Here is a 7,500-nt window from a genome sequence, read left to right on the forward strand (position 1 = left end):
CATCTAGTGAGTTACGGGAGATAGTTAATGGTGCCGTTGATTTTTTTTTCTCCTTTTTTGGAAATTAGCCATCGCTGACAAGTTTTTTTTTACCAACCGGGTGAATTTTAATTTATTTTTTCTCTCCAGTGGTGTGGATATTTTTTTAATGTCTCAGTTCATGACTTAGAGTCATGTAAGACTAGGGATTTTGATTATAATATATTGTTCGTACGTTCTCTGTAACCTATGGAATGTGGAGGACAGTGCAGAGTAACGACCTGATGAATGAGTTCTAGGGGATGGCGTGAGATAAAAGTGCTTAATTCAGGAAGTCAATGTACGACAGTTTATGAACTCTTCTCAAAGTGCATTTGTGAAACTAGATGCAGCTAGAACCGTGAGGCGTTGTCGAAGTGTGCATTCGTATGTGCGTGTGCGCCTCTTCTATTCATAATGTATCACTAGCCAAGTTTATGGGAAGACCTGCACAGGCATTCGGGGAGGAAGGCGAAGCCATGATGGAGATGCCAAAGTGTTTTTATTTATCAGTGAGTGAATATTCCGGTTGGGAATGGTAAGTGTTACCTTTACTTTAGCCAAAGGATGGCTTGTTTGATATCTTGTAAGATGTTCCATTTTATTGACTTTGTCTTTAAACTTGTGTGTGTACTTACCGAGTGTGTTCTGTATCTTTGAACGACGGATCTGGAATATCGGGACAGAGTTCCCAGGGAGAGGTGTGGACTTTTGGGTGACTTGACAATGAGTTGTTTTTAAGTTAGTCTGTAAGACTGGATTACTTAGTTAATTGATTTAGTTATTCTTGTAAATAAACGTTATGTTATGATGCAACTCTCTCATTTTCATTACCTGTTAGAATGGAGAGAAGAGGTGGAGAGAGAGAGAAAGAGAGAGAGAGAGAGAGAGATAGAGAGAGAGAGGGTGATTCCTTGGAGAGAGAGAGAGAGAGAGAGATGGGGGTGTATTGCCGGGAGAGAGAGAGAGAGAGAGCCTGTGTATGTAATGGGTGTGGGGGTCTGCCTTCCGTTTCGTGTCCATGCTTACCTTATGAATACTGGGGGTTCTTCCCCCATGTTTTATATATAGATATATATATATATATATATATATATATATATATATATATATATATATATATATAGATATATGTATATATATATATATTAGATATATATTTATATATCTATATAGATATATATATATATATATAATATTGTATATATATATTATATATATATATATATATCTATATATATATATATATATATATATATATATATATATAATATATATATATATATATATATATATATATATATAGTATATATTATCTATATATTATATATATATATATATATATATATATATATATATATATATATATATATATATATATATGTATAAACCTGTACACCACCCACATATACATATATATATATATATATATATATATAAATGTATATATATATATATATATATATATATATATATATATATATATATATATATATATCATATATATATATATATATATATATATATATATATATATATATATATATATATATATATATATATATATATATAATATATATATATATATATATATATATATATATATATATATATATATATATATGTGTGTGTGTGTGTGTGTGTGTGTGTGTGTGTATGTGTGTGTGTGTGTGTGATTGTTTGAATGTGTGTATGTATAAATAAAAAAGAAACAGCTTAGGCTGGGAATGCGGTCCCTATGATATTTACTTTCATAAATTGATGCCACCTGTATATGTAGAAGAGATTGTTAATAGATAAAGACATATTTTCAGAGCGGTTTCACACCGATATACGTCAATACTACTATTCCTTCCAGATGTGAAATCTAATCCCTTCATCACTTAATCTCTGTTGCATTCTTCCATGTTTCTGAATTTCGGGTGCGGATTTGCCACCTGCCCTTTCAGTAACAAACTGCCGATTCTCGAATGGACTTTCAGTTACTTTCCATTTTTGCCGAAACGGATTAGATTAGTGTCTGCTATCTTCAGGGATTACGTTCCATAGCCTGCCTGCCGGAGGATAAGAAATAAAGCTCTTAATTCCGTTGGAGATTTTAAACTTCTATACACGTGTCATAGACCTTTGCTGGCAAAACTCTCTCTCTCTCTCTCATCTCTCTCTTCCTCTCTCTCTCTCTCTCTCTCTCGATAAAAGTTTCCAATGATCATAGATTGTACCAAAATTAAGAACGTTTTAGAATTATATTGTGCGTGGGGTGACTAGTTCTCACCTGCTTGCATTATAAGTAATTGGTACACATCGCCAAGAAATTCTGTGTATACGTATCCTCTTGTATATGCATCAGTATGGGCCTGAGATTGAAAAGAAAACGCAAAATAAATTTTTTTTTTTCACTCATTGCAAGTGTTGGATATATTTTACAAACTCGAAACGTGCCTAAATTTAAGCTCAGGGAATAAGACCATTCAGAGTTTGGCTTAGTAAAGAACTACAGAGTTTTTAGTTTTTCTAGAAAAAAAAAAAAATATCCAAGATGGCCATTTGTCTGTCCGTCCGTACCTTTTCTGTCCGCCCTTAAATCTTAAACTACTGAGGCTAGAGGGCTGCAAATTGGTATGTTGATCACCCACCCTCCATCATCAAACTATCATATTGCAGCCCTCTAGCCTCGTAGTCTTTACTTTACTTAAAGTTAAAGTTAGTCATGATCGTGCTTCTGGCACCGTTATGGATGTCGCGGCTGAAAAGTTTCATTGTGCCAGAGAAACTTCTTAACAATTTTACTTGACCGATATTGCTTCAGCTATCTGACATCTAACCAAGTCGAGTTCTCTTTTCCTCGATCATTAGATAGGTAGTTACGACAATATGTTTCCATCATTAGTAGAGAGAATATTTTCATACGCGATTGTAACATCTTTAAATCATTCAGTAAAAACTAGTTCCCCTCTAGTGAACATAACACATGAAACAACCAAACCCAGATTTGATTTCTTTTTTCTGGTGTTGTGTAGGCATAGGTAAGGTCAATCTCGCTCATTTCGCAAAGTATAGTTCTGCGATAAAAATAATGCGTTTTGGACTGCATTTCATATTTAAATTGCACAAATGACAGGAATTTAAATGAATACTGTTAAATTACCAGAGGCTATTTTTGGAGATTTACAAAACTGAAGTCGAAAATTACTAAAATGACGGTATCTCGTTGGCTGCCAGCCACTTTTGTGGCGTCGCATGAGCAAGCAATTACTTTCTAAACATATCCATAACGGCCATAGCTTTTGACGTCATATATGTCATTGTTTTCATAATTTACATGTTAGGTTTCGTGTCAGCGTGGATCAACGATAATTCTAAAGTTATTCGACTGCATTATACTAATTCGCTGCAACTGTTACTCGATGCAAAGAGATTCAGATATATTGGCAATATTATATTTGTGATGCGCGCGTGTGTGTGTGTGTGCGCGTGTGTGTGTGCGTGTGTGTGTGTGTGTGTGCTTCTTTGTATCCCTATCGTTCCATATTACGTGTACACTAAGCCTACATTTTTATCGGCAGTAGATTGCCCACTGACTTACTGTCGTGTGACTGATAGTGTAAGTCGTTCAAGAACCCACCAGGCCTCCTTGTGGTTCATTCAGCTTTATGTAAATAATGGCCCTTTTTAACAATAACCCTAGGATAAAATATAAATACGTGTGTGTGTGTGTGTGTGTGTGTTTGTTATTAAACAGAGAGAGAGAGAGAGAGAGAGGAGAGAGAGAGAGAGAGAGAGAGTATGTGTGTGTTTTTTTTTTTACGTCGGAGAAATGCCTTTTGTTCTTCAGAGAGCTTTGAAAAGAAGTAGTCAATTATCATATCTTTTTGTATGATATGTTTAAGCACAATTATCACATGATACTAACACCCCTGTTATCTCCTCTCTTTTATTTTTATTTGTTTATTTTTTTTTTTTTTTGAGACCTGACGTGGTCACTACTAAGACACCTTTCCAGACGCACTTAAGTAGGGCACACTTCTTGAAACTGACTCTCAACATGTTTTATGAAGCCATAAAATATGGTACCCGAGCGTCTTGGACGATTCTTTTTTTTTATTTTTTATCCTGGTTATTCGCAGTTCATCAGATCGAAGTGCCCAGCGTTATGATGCTTTATTGCCATAATTGCCATACCTTTTTAGTTCCCATTCCACCTACAGCAATTAACTTTATAATGCAGAGGAAAATGAAATGGGACATGGGATTGATAATTAACAATGATAGGACATTCTTAACAGTTTTTAAGAGTGTTAAAAATTCAGTTTGAATTTTTTCTCTTGAATGTTTTTAATTGTAATTGTCCCTAACTTTTCTGATCTTTTTATTAACTTTCCCGTATCTTTTTGTTTTATTAACCATCGTAGAAATGCTTATGGAAAATTAAGTTGACTTGATATTGAATCCTCAATTTGTTTAAGTAATTAACATTTCTACCATCGGTAGAAATGTTTTTTGGAAAAATCAAGTTGACTTAAAATTGAATCTTCAAAGATTATTTTAAGAAGAGAATTCTTTTCTCTTTCTACTACTCATCCCAGTTATCAACCGCTAAAAAAGAAAAATTATAGAAGTTTCCTTACCGAGACAATTTATAATTGTTTGAATATTCTCGAGATACTTGATATCCAGACTCGAAAAAAACTTTCTTCAACATTACACTTTTTTTCTTAAATTGGGATATTCATTCAACTATTCTTCTTTGTATTTCTGCAAGGGACCTAGAAACTTGGGCATATAAAAAAATAATAAAATTACTTGTAACCCCACATTCCCCAAAAATATAGAAAAATGTCTTAGACCATTGGCGCTGAAGTACTTGTCCCGTTTATTAACATTTCACTAGCGATGAGAATGCTCTATTATAACGATTAATATCAAGTCTCATTTTCACCTTTTTCCTCGTTGCTATATTAATGTTGTCCGTGCGTGGAAAAAATGTTCATAAAAGTCGTTTGCTTTCAATGTGATCAAGTAGCAAGAGGCCTTGGTTCTAGTAAGGTCATTTTTAACTGAAACAGAAAGGGTGTCTTTTGCGGATGTTCGTTAATAATGTCATTTTTTCCCGAGGTCTGTGCAAAGCGTGAGAACCGGCGTATAGATGTACAGTCACTTAAAATAAGACATCACCATCCATTCTAGTTTCCCCGAAGGGGGATATTGCCATCAGTGCACGTCATGCGGTGTACTGTGGGCATTACTTAAGGTTCTTTGCAGCGTCCCTTCGGCCACTAGCTGCAACTCCTTTCATTCCTTTTACGGTACCTACATTCATATTCTCTTTCTTCATCTTACTTTCACCCTCTCTAACAATTGATTCGTAAGTGCACTACGATTTATTTTCCTCCTGTTACGACTTCCAGACCTTTTATTCTCAATATCCCTTTCAGCGCTGAATGACCTCACAGTCCCCAGTGGCTCTCCTTTGTCCTAAATTGATATTCTATTCCATTCTAAGGTTATAGTGTCATTAGTAAAGAAATTCGTGAATATGCTTAGATTACTTAGCTGATACATTTGAATTCGTATTAACAAGAATTGTAATAACCACAGTAGACGATTTAAGTTATTATTATTTTTTTTCAGTTTGAAAATATACAAAATTGCATTTTTGAATCTCAACGATAGTTGATTAATGGTCAGTTAAACTGAAAATAGGAACGAGAGGAACTTTAACTGCAGCAATTCCACCTTGCGTCTTTAACACAAGAATGTCCGATTCTCGCTCCTGAATTTTCCTTGCGAGTGACTTATTGTCCCACTCATCACTGGCCCAACCCGCCCAACGGCACCCTGAGGGCAGGAGGATGAATTAAAAAAAGAATAAAAATATCGAAGAAAACTGCTAAATCTCGTAAAGGTTCACCGTGATTTTCCGGTAAACTGTTTGCGAAGATGAATCGCCCATAGAGATATTGCAATGCAAGCAATACGTGCAAGGAAGTCATTCAAGAGCAAAGCTAATGATAAATCTGCTTTATGTCTGAAAAAGCATTTCTAATCCTGAAAGAGATGTTTTTAAAATAAGTGGAATAATAGCAGGCAAGAATGTGAATTCACCCTAGACCTGGATAGTCAGATATTAATATAATTCACCTGCAACCTCAGGGCATCATTTTTAAGTATCTGTTCCTCTTTTATTTTATTTTTGTAGAAATTGTTTTTTCTCGAATATGTGTCGAAAACAACCGAAGCACTCGATACTCTCTCTTCTTTTTTCACTCTTAAATTCTTGTGGGCCTCTGCTTTATATATATATATATATATATATATATATATATATATATATATATATATATATATATATATATTGTGTGTGTGTGTGTGTGTGTGTGTGTGTGTGGTCAGGGTTTAAATACTGTGTCACGGCGAGTATATTTACCAAATCCGACTGGGTTATTCCCCTGGTTAAGAAAACAAGCCCATTCAGATGTGATTTGAATTTGTTAATTACTCATGAGTACCCAATTTTTGTAACAAATCTTATCGAAAAGGAGACAGAATTGGAGCAAAAGCGTCCATTTAAAGTTTATTGAACACTGGTTCAAAGATGTTCTCCCATAACCCTCTATTAGACTGTTTATCTAAAATTTCCAAACCCTTTCGCATATCTGGACTGCTTATATTTTCAGTGCGTGGTCTTCGGATCTGCAATGCAAGAACTGTCCGTGTTTCTCAAACCTGAAACAGAAACGTGATTGAAGCAACAGCTGTGGCCTGTTGGATGCTGTCGTTTCGTTGTACTTGTTTGAGATAAATTTTAATTCTGAAATTTCTTGATTACTTAACTTTTGCTATATATTCCGTAAATGTTTTCATTCACCGCCAAATAGGACCCCTGGTTTTCCTCTCTTGCACGTGTTTTGTTAATTTGTGTATTCATGTTAACAAAAAAGTTGAGTATATCTTAGTCTTACCAGACCACAGAGCTGCCCGAAGAATTAGATATTTTTACGTGGCTAGAACCAATTGTCTATCTAGCAACGGACCTACTACAGCTTACTGTAGGATCCGAACCGCATTATATCGAGAAATGCATTTCTAATCACCAGAAATAAACCTCCTCTGATTCCAGTTGGCGGAGGTGGAATCGAACTCGCGACTACCGAATCAGTAGGCAAGCACGTAACCCATTCGTCAAATGAGGATCTATTATTTAATTTTAACAAACGCTCGCAAAATCAATATTGACCATACATGTGTATAAGGAGAAAGTACAATTCATAAATTCATTCCATTAACTCTTCTCGTGTATTGTGTGGTTTATTGTTTTAAAACGCTTTGACATCTCAGGAAATGAACGATGTTGCCATCCTGAACTGTATTCACTATCATTCAAATTAACCAAAGAAAAGTAAAGAGGTCTGTGAATAATGGCCAGATCCCTAAATCCCTAAATATCATAAAGGCAGAGAGACAATAAAGAACGGGAGATTA

The sequence above is a fragment of the Macrobrachium nipponense genome, chromosome 14 (genome assembly GCF_015104395.2).
Source record: "Macrobrachium nipponense isolate FS-2020 chromosome 14, ASM1510439v2, whole genome shotgun sequence".
Taxonomy (NCBI): Eukaryota; Metazoa; Arthropoda; class Malacostraca; order Decapoda; family Palaemonidae; genus Macrobrachium; species Macrobrachium nipponense.